This window comes from Pyxicephalus adspersus, chromosome 10 (assembly GCF_032062135.1).
Source record: "Pyxicephalus adspersus chromosome 10, UCB_Pads_2.0, whole genome shotgun sequence".
NCBI classification, from domain to species: domain Eukaryota; kingdom Metazoa; phylum Chordata; class Amphibia; order Anura; family Pyxicephalidae; genus Pyxicephalus; species Pyxicephalus adspersus.
The window spans coordinates 6,274,027-6,298,187 of NC_092867.1; the positions used below are offsets into that span (position 1 = coordinate 6,274,027).

General features: G+C 41.2%; 1 protein-coding gene across 1 annotated transcript in view; it reads left to right on the top strand.

Moving 5' to 3' along the window:
- MFAP5 (microfibril associated protein 5) overlaps window positions 1-24,161 on the top strand; it is an 83,539-nt gene that overhangs the window by 1,628 nt on the left and 57,750 nt on the right. The window contains exon 2 of the mRNA XM_072424176.1: window positions 390-570. The gene's annotated coding sequence lies outside the window, so the exon portion shown is untranslated. The remainder of the gene's footprint in view (window positions 1-389; window positions 571-24,161) is intronic.

Here is a 24,161-nt window from a genome sequence, read left to right on the forward strand (position 1 = left end):
TACATGGCTAAGAGCTGCTCAGACACTGAGATTTACATGATTGTGGTATCTCTGTGCCAGAATCCTTGCTTTAGATGTGAATGGTGACCACAGCTGATAACTGAACAAGGATGGCTCCATCGTTCTAAAGACTAAAGCAGATGGAAAATGCTTCGATCTCAATAAAAGATAATAAATACCTGGAAGTGTACCTCTCACACCATTCCACCACACATATACCTACCATGAAGGTTTTTTTTACAGATGCTAGGTCCACCATAGGGCAGGGAAAAGATGAAATTACCCTTGTAGTGGGGTTTCTCTCCTGTAGTGCAATGGTTTGCTTGCTTGTTTTTGTTTAGGTGAAGCTCAGAAAGCACTTTTTAATACTTTATTTCTTGCTTTCACAGGTTTCCTCCTCAAGTGCAACCGATTCCCCAAGGGTTCTTCTCTTCAGTGTTCTGATGATCACCTTGATGTCATCATGTACAATGCAGGACCAGCAATCCTGCTTAATAAGTGGGGACCCCAAGGGCCCAACCACAACTGGAATATCAGATGGTTTCAGCTGCCAGAAGAGTAATGCATAAGGTAATTAAAAGTGCTTTTTAATGTTCCCCTAGGTGAAAACTATCATTTATTCCTTGCAGTGGGAAAGGACAGAGGGAGCCCCTCTGTAGGATAGTTTTGTCATTCCTCTGGAGTCGGGTTTCAAAGAACAGGTATCAATGAGGGTTATGTAGATGTCACTGAGTTCATGGTCTGTCATAAAATACATGGGAAGGATAGATTATTGGCAAGGTTTAAGGTCCAAGTCATTTAGTTTATGGTCTGCCCCTAAATAGAGTGAGATACACAGAGGGGGAAGAATGAGGTATTGATAGGTCTGTGTCTTCAAATGTCCAAGTCATTGAGTTGCTATTCCTTCCCAAAATACATTGAGATATATAGAGAAGGAAGGATGGACTATTGATAGGTCTGGTGCCTTCTAAGGTCCAAGTTTTTGAGTTTGTGGACCTTCCTAACGTACACGGGAGGGATACAACATTGGCAAAGCTGGTATCTAAGATCCATGTCGCTGAGTTCATGGTCCATTCCTAAATACTTCGAGATATAGTTTACAGACAGGGAGGAATGAGCTATTGATAAGACTGATGTCCATGTTTTCCGGTTCATGGACCTTTCTAACTTACACAGGAAGAATAGGTTATTGGCAAGGCTGGTGTCTAATGTCCATGTCATTGAGTTCATGGTCCATCCCTAGATACATTGAGATATACAGACCAGGAGGGATGGCCTATTGATAGGTCTGGTGTCTTCTAAGGTCAGTGGTATTGAGTTTGTGGTTCTTCTTAACTTACATGGGAAGGATAGGTTATAGGCAAGGCTGGTTTCTAAGGTCCATGTCATAGAGTTCATGGTCCATCCTTAGATACATTGAGATATACAGATCAGGAGGGATGCCCTATTGATAGGTCTGGTGTCTTCTAAGGTCAGTGGTATTGAGTTTGTGGTTCTTCTTAACTTACATGGGAAGGATAGGTTATAGGCAAGGCTGGTTTCTAAGGTCCATGTCATAGAGTTCATGGTCCATCCTTAGATACATTGAGATATACAGATCAGGAGGGATGACCTATTGATAGGTCTGGTGTCTTCTAAGGTCAGTGGTATTGAGTTTGTGGTTCTTCTTAACTTACATGGGAAGGATAGGTTATAGGCAAGGCTGGTTTCTAAGGTCCATGTCATAGAGTTCATGGTCTGTCCATAAATACACTGAGATATACAGACAGGGAAGAATGAGGCATTGATAAGGCTGTGTTGTTAAAGGTCCAAGTCATTGAGATCACGATCTTTCCTAAAATACATTGAGATATGAAGACAGGAAAGAATGGCCCATTGATAGGGTTGATGTTCTCTAAAGCCCCTGTTATTGAGTTTGTGGCGCTTCCTAACTTACACAGGAAGGATAGGTTATTGGCTAGACTGGTGTCTAAGGTCCATGCTACTGAATTCAAGGCCCTTCTTCAAATACATTGAGATATACAGACCAAGAGGTATGAGATTTTGGTAAGGTTGGTATCTAAGGTCCATGTCATTGAGTTCAGGGTCTTTTCTAAAATACATTAAGATATCTAGAAAGGGAAAGGTGGCCTATTGGTCTGGTGTCTTCTAAGGGCTATGTTATTAGGTTTGAGGTCCTTCCTAACTTATGCGATAACGATAGGTAATTGGGAAGAGTGGTGTCTAAGGACCATGTCATTGAGTTCACATCTTCTTAAGATACATTAAGATATCCAGAAAGGATAGCATGGTCTACTTAAATACATTGAGATATACAGACAGAAGGGGATAAGATATCGATGGTGTCTTCTAAGGCTCATGTTGTTAAGTTCACAGTCCCTCTTAAAATACATTGAGATATCTAAAAAGGAAAGTGTGGCCTATTAAAAGGTTTGGTGTCTTCTACGGTTCATGTTATTAGGTTTAAGGTCCTTCCTAACTTATATGGGAAGAAAAGGTTTTTGGCAAGATATCTGTCTAAGGACATGTCATTGAGTTCATAGACTGTCCTTAAATGCACTGAGATATAAGATATCAATAATCCTGGTGTCTAAGGCTCATGTCATTGAGTTCACGTCTTTCTTAAAGTACATAGAGATATCTAAAAACGGAAGCATGGTCTACTGATAAGGCTGGTGTCTTCTATGGCTCAAGTCATTGAGTTCATAGTCTGTGCCCAATTCCTTTGGGATATACAGACAGGAAAGGATAGCTATTGACAATGCCGGTGTCTTCAAATATCATTGGGGTCATAGTCCTTCCAAAAATAAATTGAAAGTTACATTTGGGTGATAAAAATGGCTTATTGGTTAGCCTGGCTTGTAAGGCCGGTGCCACTGAGTTCAAAGGTTTCTTAAAATACACCAAAATAAGTCTTACCAGGACACATCATTTTATTTATTTTAAAACTTTTCACAGGTTCACAATCCTGCAAAAGTTTTTAAGACGCTGGATAACTATATGCTTAGTGATGGATTAGGATATCAGCTTTCTTTAGCTGCATTAATTACATGGGCACCGCGTCATTGATATCAGTTCCCAGCGTTTATGCAGTGCCAACATATTGTGCAAATAGTGGGAGGAAACTTGGACAGCTCGAGGGAATCTTCCACTTAAAGGTAAACATAAAAACTGCATGAAGATAGTAGAATTTCTACGACTTTTTAGTGTGAATGAATCTTTCTTTTTTTTTTATTATCATGTTTTTATATAGATAGTATTGACAACTGTCCTTCAGATGAGCATACAATCTAATGTTTCTACAATAGTTTTTGTCTCATAACCCAAACATAGTCTAAGGACATTTTGGGGGGAGATAGCAGATGACCAGCCAGGTTTCAGGAAGGAAGCTCACACAAACACAAGGAGAATATACAAATTCCAAGCAGACAGTATCCTGGCCAAGATATTAACCTGGGAACCTATTTGGGCAACTTGGGCATCTTACTAAAAATAATAACACATAGATTGTAAGCTCTTCAGGGCAGGGTCCTCTCTTCCTCCTGTGTCACTGTCTGTATCTGTCTGTCATGTGCAACCCCTATTTTATGTACAGCGCTGCGTAATATGTTGGTGCTATAAAAATCCTGTGTAATAATAATAATAATAATAATAATAATAAAGGAGTATGTGTTGCTAGTGTATTTGACACCCAGATAAATGTTCTAACATTCTTGTTTTACATCAGAATGTATTTTTTATTAATATATAATTATTCAACCAATAGAAACCATAAAAGAAACAGAAACAGTAACAATTGTGACAAACATGACGGCCAGCAATGAATGGCCACTTTACGTGGGTGGTGTAGGGCTCCCTTGCTGGTTCTCAGTGTTCAATTGTGTTTTTTCAAAGTTGTTTACCATACTCTAAATTTGATGTATTTATTTAGTTGTCCGAACCCTCTTCAAATATCCTCTCTATTCACTTCTAATCCTCTTCAAATATCCTTTCTATCTTCTTCAAACCCTCTCCAAATATCCTTTCCATCTTCTTCAAACGCTCTCCCAATATCCCAATTCACTAAATGCAATATTGTAATTGAATACCATGATTCTATCTCCCATTCTATCACCTCCAAAATCTGCTTTTGCTGCTCTGCTTCTAATACATTCTCAGTAGCCGTAGTCTCAAATCCCACTCCTAACCTACCTATATTCAGTCCACCTCCATAGACTTTTATGTGTATATCTACTACCCCATATCTTTTTGTGACTTTGATTGGATCATTTGCTATTCATTATGTGTTCCACCAATAAAAAAAACTCACCTAATTTGTTTTTTAATGCCGGATGCCGCAGTAATCCTTTTATTGTCTGGGTGCAGCGTTGTGGGCTCTGGGAAAGCCAGGGCCGACGTACAAGCCTCACACCCAGCATCGGGTGGGACAGCGTCTTCCGAAGTGGAGACATTGCACTGGTCATGCATTGTTCATGTATGGCTGGCGTAAAGTGACACATTTAAGGTGTTCGCCTGCAGCGACGAAGACTCAGTCATATATATCCATTAAGATCATCTAACACATGGAGACAAAACCAGTAAAAAGTGAATCTTTAAATAGTAAAACCTACTAAGTCAAATAGTTAAATGGAGCAGAATTATAACCTCCAGCAAAAAATGAAAGATTAGCAATCCTTAGATATAGAAAATTCTTTAATTTTAGAATCAGTAAAAGTGCAAAACAAGTATATTCTTTTTTTGCATTGACATTGCTGTTGACTGGCGATTTTTCTAGTTTTCAAATTTTAGGTAAATGCCAAGATTTTAATCAATTCTACCCAATTGCTTTGGCCTGGTTGTTCTGAAACATGGTGTAGCATTCCCATTGACTCTCTTCCTGAACCAACCGTCAATCGACCACCTATAGGACTTGACAAGCTATACTTTGTAAACGCATATCAAGACAAATAATTTAAAAAAACTGCGTTGAGATTTCAGACCCTTGCAGCGGGTCGACAGTTCCGCAGCGTCAGTCTGAACATGCCCTTTTTGAAAGTGATCAGACTGTAACGTGGAACCAAGCAAGTCATAACGTGAGAAGGTATGGTAGGGGATGATTTGTATCAGAAATTGGTGAACACGGCCATTGAACTGAAGGAGCACCAGGGATGACGTGATTATGTGATCTCTGAGCTGAGCTTGATGGTGCCTAAACAAAGATGCCTCCATGCTTATGAAAAAAGGAAAATGCTACTTTCTGCTGCTTGAAACAATATTTCTTGATGATTTCCAGTAACAGTAGAATGAAAAACTGCATTACAGACAGCTCAGTTCCGATCTATGGAGAGGGGAGAATAAGCGAGAGGCTTCCCGCTGCGTCCTTCTCCATAGGATAAGACAACAGTCATCTGAAATCAAAAATTGACCAAAATTTTGGCCACAATGTCCATGGAAATTTGATTGTCAAGAGTCTTTTGTGTTGTCAATTGATTAACCATCATGTGGAAATGAAACTGATGTTTTGTGTCACTATTAATGTAAACTGGACTAGAATGGTGAAAGTGATTGTTCGACCCGTTATATATCTGACAAGTGAATGGTTGAAGTCTATTGGAAAGGAACATTTTGGTTGGTTGTAATCAATGATGATTATTGAAGAGAGAATGCAGATGACCCAAACACAGGGAGAACATACAAAGTCCAAGCAGACAGAACGATGATTACATTCACATCATTGAAGGATAATCACATAGTTTATTCCTAGCAGGGTACTGTCCCAGTATTTCTGCCAACTTATACTTCCTCCTGCAATCTGTGATGTTACAAAAAGAAAAGGATGAAGTGTAAAATTTAACACTGGTCAAAAAACAACTTCCGCCTCCCCCCCCTGCATGACAATAGCTCTTTAGTGCAAAGAAAAAGAAAAAGATGAGCTTAGTAACACATTAATGAAATGGTATAAAGATATTTTACGACCACCATTCCCAGTTATATGATAGTCCGTGTTCCCCTTAGGAGTAGAGAGACCCTGCTAAAAAAGCAGCTCTGTGGATGGAAAAGATGAATGAGATACATGTAGGCCTATGGCTCATTGTTCACTTCAGCTAAAGTCAATATTTTCATACAGTTGAGAGGTCATGCTAGAAAAACACCTTTGTTTATGGAGAGACCAGCATACATCTGGTCTATAGTCCATAACTATGATGGGTCCCTATAGCAAGAAAAATGATTGGACCTCCATCACTTTAATCAAAAATCACTCCCAGTTCCCATTGCATTCACATAGTTCATGATGGCTAAAGCCAATGTTCCTATACAGTTGAGTTAAGAGACCCTCCTAGAAAAGTACCTTCATTTATGGAAGGACCAGCTGCGATATATGCAGGCCCATAGCTATGTATGACGGAGCACTATAGCAAAATCAGGGCTGGCCTCCTTTTTTTTATCCTATCTTCATCCTTTTTTTATCCTGTCTTATGCCTATCTTTTGCCTATCTGTGGCCATCAAAACCACCCTGTAGCCCCATAGCTATACAATGTTCGATATGGCTAAAGTCTATGTTCTCCAAAGAATTGAGTTGAAAGGCTCTGTTGGAAAAGGAGATACATGCAGACCCACAGCTATGTATAAGGAGGAGCCATTACAAAATCATGATTAGACCCCCCACTTAAAAAAAAAAAAACTCTGTGTTTCTAGTCCCCATTGAAATTGCATTTTTTACTATGGCTAAAGTCAACTATCCCCATAGATTTGAGTTTTGAGGCCCTACTAAAAAAATGTCCTAATTTATGGAAGGAGCAGCGGAGATACATCAAGCCCATAGCTGTATAATGGGGCGTCATGACAAAATCATCATTGGGCCTAAATCTCTTTATTATTATTTCAAAGACATTTCCTCTGGTGATACAGAATAATAATTGTATTGCTCCCAAATTTTCTTCACATCCATTGTATACAAATTTATGCTAAGCTGAAACGTTATTGCCACCACATACAGCTAGGACAGAATGGGGCCCTATGTAAAGTACAGCCTTGACCCATCATCTTTTTCAATGATATCAATAAGCAATGCAATAGGCACAGAAGAAGCCTCCTTATTTTTATTGTCTATACTGGCTGGGATCCTCATAATCAGAAATCAACTACCTACAAATGTCTTCTCCGTTATGAAGGAACTGGGTGGTGCTCAACTCTCAACCAACTTTTCTATTTCTTTGCAGTATGAGTGTTGTAGCTGGGGCCAAAGGACGTTCATCTGACCCTAGGCTCCTGTCATGGGCATGGGAAATGCTATTACCACCACAGAATAATAAGCCATAATATGGCCCTAGGTAAGGTGCAGCTTTGGCCCTTTAATGATTTAGAAAAAACATGCATTAGACACAGAATTTGCATTGTCTATACTGGCATGAATCCTCACTATCAGACGCCAACTGCCACCAAATGTCTTCTCCGTCATAAAGGGACACAGATGTGCATTGACTCCCAACCACATTGTAAGTGGGGTCCATGGACACCAAATTGGCCCTAGGCACTTGTGGAAAGATCACTCTCTAGCCAGACAGTTTTGGTTTTTGGCCCCATAGCCATTACCTTTTGGTTTAAATTACACCCTTCGATAGATACTGGACTACAGTCACATTGTACCACAGCTCAAACTTTCTCATTGAGTTTGGCTTCCTTGGTTTACACCAATATCATCGATAAAAGCAAAAAATAAAGATCCAAAGGATTAGGATCCATAAAAGGAACAACTGGATGATATATTTTTTGCTTGTGCAAGAGAAAGCAAATGTTTTGCTGTTGGCCAGGCTGACCCATCAGCCATGCTGAGAATATAACAGCAAGCCAGGAATTTGTTTGACCATTAGTCACATTCCACGAGACATCTGCTTATCCATGGTTAGCCCAAGGGATGTTCAGAGGATCAGGTTATTCATATTTAAACAATAAGACCCCCCCATTCAACTCAATCCTCTGAATAGTCAGCTTAGGGACCTGTTAACAGTATCAGTCCGTACAAATGCCTGCCATCAAAGCTTTAGCATGTTCCAAATTTTCTTTCAGTCTTTCCCATTCCATCTGGTAAATATACTATTAAAAAGTTTTGAGATGTAATAAAAAAAATCCTGAACTACCAGAATCTGCAGTGGATCTGCAGTGTTATCTTAAATAGTTTATGAGGTTGTCCTGTTATGAACAACAGAACAACTTTTCCTGTATGGTATGAAGATGAAGAGAAGGTATCCATCAAATTCAATCACTAGGGAAATAAACATATTCCAGATATAAAACCCTATGGACATAGCTAATCCAGAGGAAGGCAAAAAAACCCTGATACAATTTGCTTCAACAGGAAAAAATTCCGTCCTGATTACATGAGGCAATTGGATGTTCCCTGGATCAGCAGTCTCTGTTATATTTACTTCAAAGATTTAATCCCCAGTTATATTCTGTGCTTCTAGAAATCATCCAGCTTTTTCTTAAAGCAATCTATAGTAGTTGCTGAAACTACTTCCTGAGGGAGCCAATTCCACATTTTCACAGACCTTACAGTGAAGAATCCCTTCCTTATCCGGAGATTAAACTTCCTTTCCATCAGACACAAAGAGCACCCCCTTGTTCTTTGTAATAATTTTAAAGTGAATAATTAGAAAGAGGGTTCTGTATATGGACCATTTATATGGGTGATATATAGGCGATAACACTGCTCCTCTATAGATGGAAAAATTGTCTCCCTATGACGTTAGCTATACTAGTACTGTGTACCTCTATGTATATTACTATACTAGTACCTGTGTTTTGAGCACTGCAACATATGTGATTATTCATCACAGCATGCTTGTCCCATAGGGGCCCGAACAGTGCAGAACAAGTTTAATAGTGTACTCATGCTGGACACTATCTAAATGGATCTAACCTGAACATCAGAGCTAATTGAAAATATATTGCCATTTGCATTATCCCTTCTTTCCTTGGCTATTTACAGAAATACAAAGCATCTTGTGATTGGCCAAGGAACAGGGATGGTTTAGATCAAGGTTTCTTGACCTATATATTATGGGGGACCCTTGAAATCACTTTCAGGTCTTCAGGGACCCCCTTCTATAAATTCTATATCCACAGCTCACAGTATGTTAGTGTGGTGGTCAGTGGGAAGAATTCCATTGCTGGCCATTGGGAAGAATGTCACCCTTACCGATAGTCCAGAAAGATAACTTAAACTGACCTGAAAGATACAATCTGCTGATTGCTCAAGGAACCCCAGAAACCTCTGGATGAATCCTGGTTTGGACCATATAGGGTTCTGGGCAAATATAAAGTAGGTGTCCTGATTGCAAAGAGTTCCAGTTCTTTGCACCCCTGATATTCTGTCCCTGGAGAAGGTAGAAGTCTGTTTTCCCTACCCTACAACTCCATAACTGCAATGATAAACAAACATTAGACAAATGCTGATACAACCACACATGTGAATGTGTCTGGTGTTCCTATTGGCTACTATGGAAGAACATTTTCCTGGCTCTAAGCAATGCCTTTTCTGAGCTGCTCATCTAAATTAAATCTAAATATCACCGCTTCAAAATGAATGAATATAAAAACAAAAATGGATTGCCTTGAGATAAATAGTGTAACAGAAACCATGCTTTTTATATTTGTTTTGCCTTCCTGTGGGTAATTCACAAAAAAAAAGGTTTCAGAATATTCAGGTATCTATATATTATTATTACACAATATTCATCTTGTGCCACATATTACGCAGTGCTTTACAAAGTCCATAGTCATGTCATTAGCTATCCCTCAAAGGAGTTCACAATATAAAGTACCTACTATGGTTATATGTCTTGAACACAGTCTAAGGTCAATTTTTTTTGGGGGGGAAGCCAATTAACCTAACTGTATGGTTTTGGGATATGAGAGGAAATGGGAGTAACCAGAGGAAACCCACGCAATCACAGGGAGAACCTGCAAACTCCATGCAGATAGTGTCCTGGCTGAGATTCGAACCTGGGATCCTGCGCTGCAAGGGCCAGAGTGCTAACCAATGAGCCACCATGCTGCCCCCAATGTTCTAATATCACTCCATGGATCCGGGTCCACAGTCTGCAGATGGATGGGAGTGTGTAGATTGCAGTGCTTTGTTTGTGTAGGATTGTAGTCCCGGCTGTACAAAGCCTCACACTGTATAATGTGTAACTTTACTGCTAGGTTGGGTGTACACAGTTGCAGGTTGGGGGAATGTCGGAGTGTGGACACACAATGGGAATGAATACGGGTTATCTGGATTGTGTGGATAGAGCGTGGAAAGGGTGAGGCGGTGGTCACAATGAAGATCGTATTGCCTCAAGGTCAACGTGACATGCTTGTGAACTTTCTATGGACCAAAACTAAAGGGGCAATAAAACTATAACGCTAATGGGAAGAGCTCCAGCCAACAGGGGCCCCAAGTTCCAACTATCGTTGGAAACGAACGATTAACGACTGATCGATAATTGTTAACAAAAAAAGTGCACAATGATGCCGATGAACGAGGAATATCGGTGGAAATGAACAACTGTCCTGGCAGTTCTGATTGGGCGACGATCATTTGATATCTATTGTGTGTACGGTCATTCAGTGATCGTGGATTGTTCTGTGATACATTTTCTCCGGTACAGGTCCCTTCCTTCATCGTTCAAACAATCGTATCTAGCGTGTGTTTATCATTGTTGAATATTATTTGAAGGATCGTATCATTTCAACATGTACAGAATTGTGCACAATACGATCGTTCAAAATATTCGTGAATAATCGTTGATTGGTCGTTCGATTATTGTACGTGTGTACGTAGCCTTAGGCGGACGTAGTCAACAGTGGGCCCCTGTACAGAAGAGATTTGAGCCCGCCACCCAACTGAACTGACTCTGGGCCCTTGTTGGCTGGAGCTCTTCCCATTAGCGATAAAGTTTTATTGCCCCTTTAGTTTTGGTCCATAGAAAGTTCACAAGGATGTCCCGTTAACCTTGAGGCAATACGATCTTCATTGTAACCGCCACCTCACCCTTTCCACGCTCTATCCACACAATCCAGATAACCTGTAATAATTCCCATTGTGTGTCCACACTCCGACATCCCCACGTGCAATGGTTCTCGTCTGATAATCGCCTCAGGGCTGATATCAAATGAGAATCTTGCGTGTGTACAGTGCTTGTCATCCATCGTCCGAACCGCTACCCTGGCGGATCCACAGACGGTGGACGACGAACGATCGTAATGGAAGTGAAAGGGAGAGAGCACAGCGGGGAGCTGCTTTGTAGTTCTCCCCTCTCCATAGAGCAAAACGGCGCTATGTACATCAATCGTTCATGCATTGTGCACTCATTTGTCATTAGAAACGATTGTAAAAGATCCTTTCCAATGACAATTCTTGCATGTGTGTATGCAGCTTAAGTAAAAAATGTCCTATTTTACCATAGATTTTTATCAGATTCAATTTCTGTTATCTATTAATAATATCACTCAATTATTGGCAGGCTTAGGCTGCATACACACATGCAATACTTGACATTGGAAAGGATCTTTCCCAATCCTTTCCAACAACAAAAGACTGCACGATGCATGAACGATGTACAGACAGTACCATTCAAATGTATGGAGAAGGAAGGGGGAGAACGACAGAACGGCACCCCGCTGTGCTCTCTCCTCTTCACTTTCATTATGATCGTCCCTCATTTGTCATCTGTAGATCCGCCAGGATGGACGACGAGGGCTTTACACATGCCAAATTCTCGTCTCATATGAGAATCATCTGAGTTGTGTATGTAGCCTTAAGCCCTATCTAGAATTCTGCTCAATCAGAGAATCTTAGTAGCCATTAACAGGGTTGGTCATGGGCCTGGCACCTTGTGGGGGAATCCAGAATCGAGCCCCTTGTAAAAAGAGACTCACAAAGCTAATACCAGGCCCTAGACTTTAACAAGAAGCCAGAAAAAGAGGATTTGATTTTGCTGATATACTAAACCCTTTTTAGATTCTTAGGGGTTAAAATGTTCTGGTTGTGATTCCACATTCATAGCCTGGAGCTCTGCTGCTTCCTCTGTCACCTCCCTGCCTCCAGCTATGTCATTAGACTATGAATGAGCCTCTTCACACTAATTAAATCCTTCTTCTACTCTTCTCCTTTAAGGCTGCCTAGGCACATGGCCACCCCATGCCTGAAACATGTAGCAGCTGCATGTGTTGCAGTAACGCATGCATTTCCGCAGCATACAATAACGCATGGTCATTTTCAATAGCCTCTAAAGGCGCTCAGTGGCCAGGTTTGGGGGGGAAATTGGGTGTGCTGTATGAAAACACAATAAGGAACTTAGGCTTAGTCTACACAGACGTTTCCCCCAGCGTTTAACCTGAGGCTTTAAAAGCCCATGTTTGAAATTTCCATGTATTCCAATGATCTAATCTACACCAGGATGTTTCCTTGAGGCAAGTTTATGAGCACTATCTATAACGTTGCTTGCAGCGTTTAAGAAATCAAAACGCCGGGTTAACGCGGGTAAACGCTTCTATTGATTTCAATGGGGCGTTTTCCCGCTTTTCTAAGCACTTGAAACGTAAATGCGTTAAAATTGAGGGAAAAATACAGCATAGATGTTTCCAGAGTTTTAAAGGCAAACTTTAAAACGCTAATTAAAGTGCATAAAAAAGCATATAAACACAGTAAGAACATTTACACGTGTTTTTAAAATTGTCTGTGTAGACCCAAAAGCAATTTCCTGTCCTCTTAGATTGTAAGCTCTTCTGGGAAGGATCCGCCCTATCTGTTTCATTGTTTGTATCTGTCTATTATTTGAAACCTCTAATGTACAGCGCTCTGTAATATTTTGATGCTTTATAAATGCTGTTTAATAATATTAATAATAATAAAAAACTGGGCAAATTGGGTAATTTCTCAGGGTCCTAAAAGGCAAAATGGCAGAGGTACAAGGAGTTGTATTGCTGTGCATTTTGGGCACCATTTTGCCTAAAACCATGTGACATGACTATGAACTTTGTACAGCACTGTGTAATATGTTGGCGCTATGTAAATACTGTGTGATAAACTATCCCATACACCCCATACACTCCCTACATCCCCCTGGCTACATCCCCCACTGCTTGTAATGGGCCCTCAGTACAAGCCGGGGTCAGAGCCCCACACCTGGCTCGTATTAATCACATGGGGATAGGCAGAGCGAGCATCATATGTAGGGGCAAAATACAAGGAACCCGGTATGGGTACACATGCTGTGCCCGTTATAAGGGGGTCATAGCCCCCTCCACCCAACACACATACACAATAGAAGGTATAAGCTGCAGTTCCATCACATACCCTGAGAAATGATGTGCAACAGTTTCAGTAGTTTCAGTAGTGAATACAGATATGTAAGTAAGTAACAAGTAAGTAACTGCAAAGATGCATGCAAATATTCTGGCAAGACGCTTGCTAACCGTAGGTGGAAGTGAGCAGAGAGTTAATCTAAATTGTCATCTGCTTCTCTTTTACTTTCCGTACAGCAGTCTGTGGGTGGAGAAATGACACCAATGTATTCCTCATCTGTAACAGAGAAAGTGATTAATCCATGTGGCGTTGTTAATTTTCAGACGGATTGGATATGAATACTAATCAAAAATACCATGAAATCTTAAAGTGGAACCTCAATTAGAATGATATATTTAGTGGCTTCCATCTTTATTTCTCTTCATTGGACTTGTTCTGTAGCAAGCCAGCACTGAATACACACCAGTCTTTCCAATACTGGTAGGAAGTATGTCAGGGCAGGAAGAGCGGGGAAAATGAGGGTCATCAGAGACAAAAGAATGGAAAGAACAATAAGGGAAAGAGGAGGAGAGAGTGTTAGGGATAGGGGATGGAGGAGCCTACATAAAGGAAGAGGATGGCGAAAAACAACAGCAAATAGAGATCAATCAACCAATCAATCAATAAACCAATCAAACACTGCCCTGCAAAAACAAACTACAGAAGTTAGTTGGGAAAGTGAAAATACTTTTTATAAAAGTCAATTGCTAGGAGGTAGAACTTTTTGGCAGGGTACATCTCTTCTGCGAATAAACATAAAATTGTTACTTACTGTGCCTTACCCCTGGCAATATGGCAGCACAGAGGACACTCCCAGAGCAGGCCTGGCATCTCTGGCAATAGCTCAGTGCCCAGATGGTGCACATCCAGCTCACATGTAGGAGTTACAGCATCAGTGGGCCTCTTATAGATGAAGGGAGAAGATTTCCGGAGTGAAGCAGAAGAGAAGATGGCAAAGGTCGGGGTTTGGGGCAGCAGTAAGGATCATGGAACTATTCGTGCTGGAGGAGGAAAAACTGAGAGGTAAGTTCACTTATTGCACTAATAGTTCCATGATCCTTACTGCTGCCACCCATTTTCAACTGCACTACAGTTTATTATTATTATTAAACAGGATTTATATAGCGCCAACATATTACGCAGCGCTGTACATTAAATAGGGATTGCAAATGACAGACTAATACAGACAGTGATACAGGAGGAGAGGACCCTGCCCCGAAGAGCTTACAATCTAGTAGTTTAGTTTCAAGATTTTCAGTAAAGTTACATACAGAAGCTAGATAAAAGTCACATGTCCTTGAATTCACAGTTCCATATGTTTGGCAATAGTATAATCATTTGCAAACCACAGTGCAGACCATAGCGCTGAGTATAGATATGATTGTGAAGACGTGGTGGACTTCTCAACTAACTACAGGCCATCAGGCCACCACCATCACCAAGATTGATAGTTGCCTAAATGAATTTGTCTGGGTGGATCTCTTATGGCACCCAAGAAGACTGATAATTGCCTAAATGAATAGGTCTGGCTGGATATCTCATGGCACCCAAGAATCAAGCTTTTCAATTTTTTTGATGGAACATTGGCCAGTTTTTGAATAGCCCATCAGATGATGGGTTAAGAATTATTTGTTTTGATCAACATCTATATTGCATCTGAACAGGCCCTATGGCCAAAGAGTGAAGATAGTGGATGTGGATGAAGAAAAGGAGAAGGCAGATCAGATGTAAAATAGAGCAGTAGTAGGGATCAGAAAGCTACCAGGGCTTTGGGAGGACAAACCCAGATGTGCATGCTTCTACATAATGGCAGGTGCCATCCACCTTCACCTTTGCTACAGCTTCATTTCAACCCACTGGGCTGACTATAGATGTAATCATGAAGACATGGTGGACATGTCAACCACCTTCAGGTCATCAGGCCACTACCATCATTTCCTATCTTTCAGCATACACGCACTTGTGATAATTGCTTAAAAGATTAGGCCTGGCTGAATCGCTTACTGTATCTGGGAATCTTGGTGGTTGGTCATCTTTTCATGTTGTTGGCCAGTTTTTGAAGGAACATTGGACAGATTTTGGTCAACCCATCAGGTGATAGGTTGGGAATCATTTGTATTGATCAGCATTAATATTGCATCTGTATGGGCCATGTGGCCAAAGAGTAAAGATCTTGAATAGGGATGAAGAAGAGCAGAAGATGACAAAGGTCCGGCATGAAGCAGCAATAGGGATCATGGAGTTATCGTGGCTGGAGGAGGACAAACCTAGATCCGCATGCTTCTACATCATAGCAAGTGCCACCCAGACACCTTACATTTCCATTTCAAGGCTTTCAGTAAAGTTACAGATGATGCTAGATAAAACTCACATGTTCATGAATTCACAGTTCCATATGTATGACAATACTACTCTCATTTCCAAACCTTAGAATATGACAGTGCTGACCATAGATTGTGAAAACATGCTAGGCTTGTCAACCAACTACAAGCAATCAAGCCACCACCATCACCGAGACTGATAGATGCCTAAATAAATAGGCCTGGTTGGGTCACTTATGGCACCCAAGAAGACTGATAATTGCCTAACTGAATAGGTTAATGGCACCTAAGAATCATGGTGGGTCGTCATCATCTTTTCATGTTTTGGTCCAGTTTTTGAAGGAACGTTGGCCAGTTTTTGGTTGAACCATCAGATGATAAGTTGGGAATCATTCGTATAAATCAATATTTATATAGCATCTGCATGGGCCCTGTGGGCAAAAGATGAAGATTCTGGATGTGGGTGAAGCAGAGGAGGAGATGGAACAGACGGGATATGGAGCAGCAGTATGGGTTGTGGAGTTATCACGACTGGAAGACAAACCCACATGTGCATGTTTCTACATCATGGCACCTGCCATCCACCCTCACCTGTGTTCTGTTTCAAGGCTTTCAGTGAATTTATGCATGATGATAAAAGTCATGCTTTCCTGAATTCCAACTCCATAAGTATGACAACAATACGCTCATTCACAGAGCTTAGCAGACCTCTGTGCTGACTATAGAAGAAATGGTGGACATGTCAACCAACTGCTGGCCATCATTTCCTATCTTTCGGCATACATGCGCTTAAAGTGATAATCCTCTAAGTAATTGGGCCTGGTCATGGTGGGTGGTCATCATCTTTTCATGTCTTTGGCCAATCTTTGAAGAACCATTGGCTAGTTTTTAAAGGAACACCAACATGTTTTTCGATGACCCATCGGATGATGGGTTGGGGATCATTTGTTCCGATCAATTTAGCATCTACAGGGCCCTAAGAGAGGCAGCAAGGAAGTTACAATGGGCACATTTGGGAACAGCACCAGAAGCAAGAGGGCCTCAGCTTGGTCTCAGACGTTGGGTGAACTGGTGTATCTCAGCAATGCCTGAATGAAAAACTATGTACCCCCTTATTGCTTCATTTCTTTTTTCTTCATTCTTGTAGGCCCTAAAAACCCAACCCCCCATGGAGCCCCAAAAGACTGCGGCCAGTGCTGGCCCTATGTCAGATCTCTGTCTCGGCCGTTCTACTTGGTAACCAAGCCAGACGTGGACATCTCCGGCCGGTAATTGGACGCGAGGATTATTTCTAATGTGAATTTGGGTTTTATTTTTCCCATCTTACATTCAGAGCTGTGCTGAAAGCTTTCCTCCATGTGAACGGCTTTTACTGTCTTCAGGATGAATGCTGGAAAACAAAATGCTGCAACCCTTCATGAAAACTCCAGCATTGGCGATCACCGAGCTCTGAACGCAACCCAACATTTCCTGCTACGAATGTTAAAGCCGTGTTACCAAAACAAATAGTGCCACTGAAATCCTGAAAAACAGGTGCAAAAATGGAGTTTTCTGAGAATGAAGCTGTCTTCCTGCCCTACTAGTTTACTTCTATTATCTACCAATCGTATCTGCTCCTCTCCTAACCCAATTTATGTTACATTCTCTTCTCCTCTCCTAATCTTCTGCCTATATCCTCTCTTTATCTGTCTACCAATTCCATCTATGTATCCCTGCCCCCTCCTCATTATTACTTTTCTTCTCCCTTCTCTTCTCCATCTTTCTCCCATTCCCCTTTAAATCTTTCTTTTTCCTTTCTCCTATCATATCCACCTCTCATTTCATTTTATGCTTCTGCACTCCTCTCCTGCTACTATTTCCTATCCTCCCCTTATCTACCTACCTACCATTCTTGTTATTTCCTTACTTCTTCTGACCTTTTCTGCTCTCTGTCCTCCCCCTCCTTCCCCTTTCTCATTAACTCTCCTCCACTTTGCACTCTCCTCTTCTTTCTTCCTTCTCTTTCCTTTTATCTCCTATTGTACCTACTTTTCTCCTTTCCAATCATTTCCTCTACTGCTTTCATCTTCTGTTTCTTTACCTTTCTTATTTCCTCATCTATCACATCTATTTATCTTCTCCCTTTCCCCTCTTTTCTCTCCTTTCTTATCCTCTCCGCCTCTCCTCACTTTATCCCTCCATCTTTATCCTTGCCTTCTCTTCTCTGTTCTCCTTTTCTCTTCTGCCCTCTCTTTGTTTTTCTTTTCTCCTATTCTTTCTCCTGTCTCCTCCTCCCCTTTTGTCTCTCATTTGTTCTCTTTCTCCCTTTTTTAATTTCCCTTCTGCCCCCACTACATTTCTTTCTCTTTTCCCCTATTCTCCTGTTTCCAATGTACTCTAAAATCTTTCTGTTTTCTTCTCTCTTTCCTCTCCTTTGTTCTTTTCGCCCCTATTTTCCTTTGTTTCACTTTTTCCCTTCTCTCTACTTTCATCCTCTTTCCTTTGTTCTCTTCTCTCCGGCCTCCACTACCTTAATTTCTCTTTTCCCTTCTTTCCCCCTCTTCTCTCCTTCCCTGCCCACTCTCCTCTCTTTCCCATCTTTTTCCTTCTCCTCTCCATTAATCCACCTCTTCATCCTACATACTTTTCCTCATCATACCAATAGATTTATGATCAATTTAAAATATTTCCAGCCAACCGCAAGCTCTGGATCAGCCGCAGAGCGTGACGTGCGCAACTGGAAGCAAAAACGGATTTAACGGTCATATCACTAATTGATTTTATATCACACATTGTGGGGCCAGCTCAATCACAGGTCCATCTGCCTCTCCTCTCCGCCATTCTCCGCATGCGGTGTCCTATTTCCTCTGCGCCTATTGCATCCTTGTGTCTGTTGGATTTCTCTGTCTCCTCTCCTCCCCCCTCCTCTGTCTGTGCCCCTCCCTCCTCTGCTGCAGAGTGTCAGCTGCTTTACAATCAAACTGGCTGAAACTGGCTGTGTGTGCAGCGCTTGTGTGCTCATTTCCCTTTGTGTGCCGCCATGCCGCACACACAACTCATCAACAATTCACAAAGGAACTTTTTTTATTCCTGTTTGCCGAGCACTTAAAAAAAAATAAAGATGACGCAACATGATTTGCCCGACTCGGCCCAGGTGTCCTTTTACAAGCTTTCAGGGGTTTATGGTCATTATTGTAAAAGATTTAAAGATTTGCAACTCTTTTTTTTGTTTTTAATTTTTTATTTTATTTTATCTTTTTGTATTTTGTTAACTTTTATTTTTTGTTTTTTATTGTTTTTTATTTTATTTTTTTGTTTTTTATTGTTTTTTATTTTATTTTTGTTTTTTTATTTTGTTTTTTGCTTTTTTTTATATTTTTTCATTTTATGTTTTTATTGTTCTTTTCTGTTTTTTTCACTTTTTTATTTGTTTTATTGTCTTTTTATATTATGTTTTTTTGTTTTTTGTTATTTTTTGTATTTTTTCATTTTGTGTTTTTTTTCTTATTTTTTATAGTATTTTTTTATTTTTTTTTTTAATTTGTTTTTTTTTTTTTCACTTTTTTATTCTTTTTTATTTTCTTTATTTTTTTTCTTTAGTATTTTTTTCATTTTATGTTTTTATTTTTTATTCTTTATTTTTTCATTGTATGGTTTTGTTTTTTTGCTTTTTGGATATTTTTTGCCTTTTTTTCATTGTTATTATTATTATTATTACACAGTATTTATATAGCGCCATCATATTACGCAGTGATGCACAAAGTCCATCGTCATGTCACTAGCTGTCCCTCACAATCTAATGTCCCTACGTCTTTAATACAGAATAAGGACAATTTTGGGGGGAAGCCAATTAACCTAACTGCATGTTTTTGGAATGTGGGAGGAAACCAGAGTGTCCGAAGGAAACCCATGCAAGCACGGGGAGAACCTGCAAACTCCATGCAGATAGTGCCCTGACCGACACTCAAACCTGGGACCTAGTGCTGCAAAGGCCAGAGTCCTAACCCCAAAGCAACCATGCTGCCCCTATTAATAAAACGGGATTTATATAGCGCCAACATATTACACAGCGCTGTACAATAAATAGGGGTTTTAAATGACAGACAGATACAGACAGTGACACAGGAGGAGGAGAGGACCCTGCCCCCAAGAGCTTACAATCTAGCAGTAGGAGTCCTTTCTTCCTCCTGTGTCACTGTCTGTATCTGTCTGTCATTTGCAGCCCCTATTTAATGTACAGCGCTGCGTTATATGTTGGCTCTATGTTTGTTTTTATTGTGTATTTTTCCTTGTAGTTATCCATAGCTCTGTTATGCTTGCAAACTCTTTACCACCCAACTATATACAATGAGATCAGATATGATGAGACAACTAAAATGTAGGTTAAGGGTGATCTGGTCACATGGTACAGGATCACTATGATGCAGAGCATTTGATTTATGTGATCGCCGATCGGTGGTTTGGGTGTTTTTGTCTAAATATTTGTATCAAGAGCTCTGGGCACTGCCGATAAATGTTGTAGATGGCCAAGCTCACTCTGAATTTGTCATTCTATTGACATTACACATTAATAAATTAATCCTGAGAGTCCATGGGGTTCTTCTCTATTTAATCTACAGTGCTGCATAATATGTTGGTGCTATATAAATACAGTTTATTCATAATTATAATATTATAGGGAGAGTATTTCAGTCCTGATTGGCTGCCTGGAGGCACCACACGGTCTCCTTGGGCTGAAATCACAACTGAGTTCTGGTCTGTAGTTGTTAAATGATATATAGGTAGCTGAATGTGATTTGCTGCCAGGGTCTCAGACTGGAAAGAAGAGATTCAGCACAATGAGCCAGTTATAATGCAAAGCATGCTGATAGGAGGAGAGAGCAGAGTGACAGAGAGGTGAGCTTATCAGTTTGCTGTTTCTCCTTTTCTGTCCAATCACAGGCTGGTAAAATGACTTGTTAGATACTGCGACAATCCGATCCTCACAGCTTGGCATGATCATCTTTTCACTCCATGCAAATGACTACCCCAGACAGGGATGGTATTACCCAAAACAGGGCCCCGGGAAAATATAAAAGTGGGGGTTTAAATGTCTCTCATTTCTGGCCTTGGAGAAGTTGATGGCCCTAGACAACTGCCCAGTTTGCCCAATCATTAACCCAGCCCAGCTCTCAGTAACCCTATTAGGGCTCCACCAGGCAACCCTATTGTATAGTCCATTGGGTTCACGCTGCCCACCCAATATTGCATGAGGATATTCAAAGAACAATGCGGCTATAAATAAAGATCTGCAGGAAATGGAAGCTTTTGACTGGCCCGGAATCTAGAACCAATCTATTGCCCCTAATAGTTTTCCTTTAAACAGAGATTTCTGATCTAAAGAATATTATTGTCACGCAGGCAATGGGATCTTACATCACCAATACTTTTCAGCTTCACCTACTTTTCCCTCCGGAAGCATGGCACCATAATTATTCAGGCATCAGCCAGGCAGAATAAATGCTTTTTGCTCCCTGCAGCAGACTAATAACATCATCTCAGCCTAGGCACAGTCACCAGAGCTCAAAGACGGCTTGTGCGTTTTTCTTAAAGTTGATCGTGTTGCTGTAAAATTTTATAAAATAAAGATGAATGAGTTTTCACACGTGTGAGCTTTCCTGTGTATCTGCACCACGCTGTGTATACATTCACTGGGTGTGTATATGGAGCCTGCAGTGTTTCACCCTGAACTGGCTTAAACCAGAATGGGGAGAGGGAGGAGGAGGGAGGCCGGGGGGCGGAGGCTATGGAGGCCAGCCATGCAGAGGGACGCAGCATCCAGCACGGTTCTGGCTCCTATTAAAGCGTGGCATTCGTAAACCTGCCATGGCGTCGCTGACGTTGGTGGTGGCCGACTCATCCTTTTAATTACCATTTAATCACAATGTTTTTATTAAAAAAAAGTTTTTAGGTCGATTCAATCCAGGTGAGGCTCATTACCTGAGCGACCTGTACGAGGTGGCGGTAATGGAAGGGGAGGGTTGGCGGTGTCACTTTGGATAACCCCTACCTGGTTGGAATTTTCAGCAACTTCGGCGAAAGTGTGGTATAATACAACCGGCACTCTGTCATCGGTGGGCATAAAGACTTTTATCTTGGTCATGTGATCGTCATTTTCAAATCTCATTGGCTGAAAATAATCACTTTTGGAAAATAAGTATAGTTGTGAATTTGCTTGGGAGTAAAATTGATCACTAATTGCCCCTAGGCAGTGGCAGGTAAGCAAAAGTCACCTGATCACTAGAAACAGGCCAATCAGGTTATCTCAGATTTATATATTAGATTGTAGGCTATTCTGTGCAGGGTCCTCTCCTCCTCCTGTTTCTGTCTGTCATTTGCAGCCCCTATTTAATGTACAGCGCTGCATAATATGTTGGTGCTATAAAAATACTGATTATTATTATTGATAATTTTAATAATATAAAGTATTCTAGATGCAAACAGGTTCCAGTGAGACCCCATTGCTAAGGTACACAGCAAGGAGTAGCTCTTTCTCTTTTCTTGCTCTGCACATGGCTGGAAGGTGTCGTTCCCATTGGATGGTGGTTGTTAAGGGTGGTAATGCCCCCGACAACCATGAGCCAATTGAGATTCTCCTTGCGTTGTACTTTAGCAATGGGCTTTTCACAGAATATCTGCAAGGGATTGAAGCTGGGCACTAGTCAAAAATGTGTTCAAGCCCCAGGAAAGTTTCTAAAATAAACTGAATTATTATTTTTAATTCCCTGAAACATTTGTGATCCACACCCCTCATATACAAATCACAGCTTGGTGGATGACACTTTTTCTGTTGAAATTAAGAAGTACAGCCGTAACGCTGCATCAGCCACTGCCTTCTGATTGGACAATATGGAGGCAGCATGCTAATAAGTCATCGCCTCTCCTTTCTCCTCCTATCAGCATTCACACATGCACATGAAGCAGATCCTGATTGGCTCAGTGTGCTGTCCCTTCTATAGGGAAAGGCAGGAAGCTAATACAAAGAAACATCCAGGTACTTATACTAGCTGTCCTATGTATTCATAGCCCCCTTTTAGTGAGAGAAGGGGGTAAAACCCCGGCCATTTAATTTTTTTTTTTTTGTCCTGGAGACACAACAGGAAGGGAGAACAAATAAGGGGACTTTCCCACTGTTCTGGTGACAACGGTTACATTTCAATCTCTCACTTTCTACCTCGATGACAAACGTTTGAGCTGCACAGAGCAGATGAGAAAGTGTGAGATGAATCCTTCCAGAGCTCCATCCATCATTATCTCTGTAGTGACACCTTTGATGCTCATAAAGCACTTAGGCTGGGCTTCTTGTGACAGCAGAACCGGTTTGTCTGGTCTCTCCATGTTATTAGGAGGAATCAGTCATGGGAAAGTCGGACACTTTCACCCCAGTGGAGTCACACAGGATATACATTCACCCAATGAGCAGAAAATGTCGCAACAAACCCAGATATCACATTGTAAAAGTAGCTGTGACATCATCAGTGGGCTGTGCAGAGAGCAGAGATGTGGGAGGGGCTTAGCAACCCCACCCACTACTTGCTCTGTGCTGAAAATACAGGAGGGGCGGAGACAAGACCAGTCAGGCTGCACTAGGAGAGCAGCAAAGAGCGGTCTTCAAACCAGGAAGTTAAGAAATACAGATTACAGAGAAATACACAAAGGCCACAAAGATTCCATGGGGCACTTTTATAGTTACTTAGTTTCTTCTCAATGCTGCGAAATCCCTGCAGCCTCCTTGCAGGAAATTCATGTCTGCAGTGAAAGTTCTTTATGATTTTTGCAAGCATGTGCGTATAAAAGGGGCAGTTTTAGAAAATAGGAGCCCTGTCTAAATATGAAGCAGGAGGACCCCAAATGTATAATATTTAAGCTTCCTGCAATTGAGGCCCCGGAGGAAGTAAGGGCCCTGTACATTCTACATGCTAGATTCCATGGAGGGGGCAGTGGGCGGTGCCTAGGTACATCCTTCCAATAGGATACAGAGCAGTGGTCAGCTGATGGCCGTTCATTGAGCGGATTTGGGAGCCACTGTACAGAGAAGGTCCCAATACTTGTACAATAGATGGGAATGTTAATGTGTTCTAAGCTTCCTGGGAGGGTCTGATTCTGATTGGTGGCTGGGTAAACACTTCCTGTTATAGGGTGACAACTGTCTCTTAGTTATACTCATGTGTTGTCACCATGTCACATGCACCCCCTGGTGGAGACTACAAGCTACTGTTAGGACACATTGCTCAGGCACAATTCACCGTTGTCACAGAAATGTGCAGCTGACGCTGGTCAGTTGTGGGCAGGAATTGGTTGCAAAGAGGCTGTGGGAGATCAGCAAGACTGGGATTCAAAAAATTGCGTTATGACACCACCCAGCACTCGACATAGCCCTGCGATTTGTTGTTTTTTTTTTTGTGCCATCATGCACCGCTCTCTGTGCACAGACATTATCCATAGCCAGCGGGCATCAGGGGGCGATGAGGAGTCTGGGCCGAGTATCTCGTCTGGCTGATAATGCCAA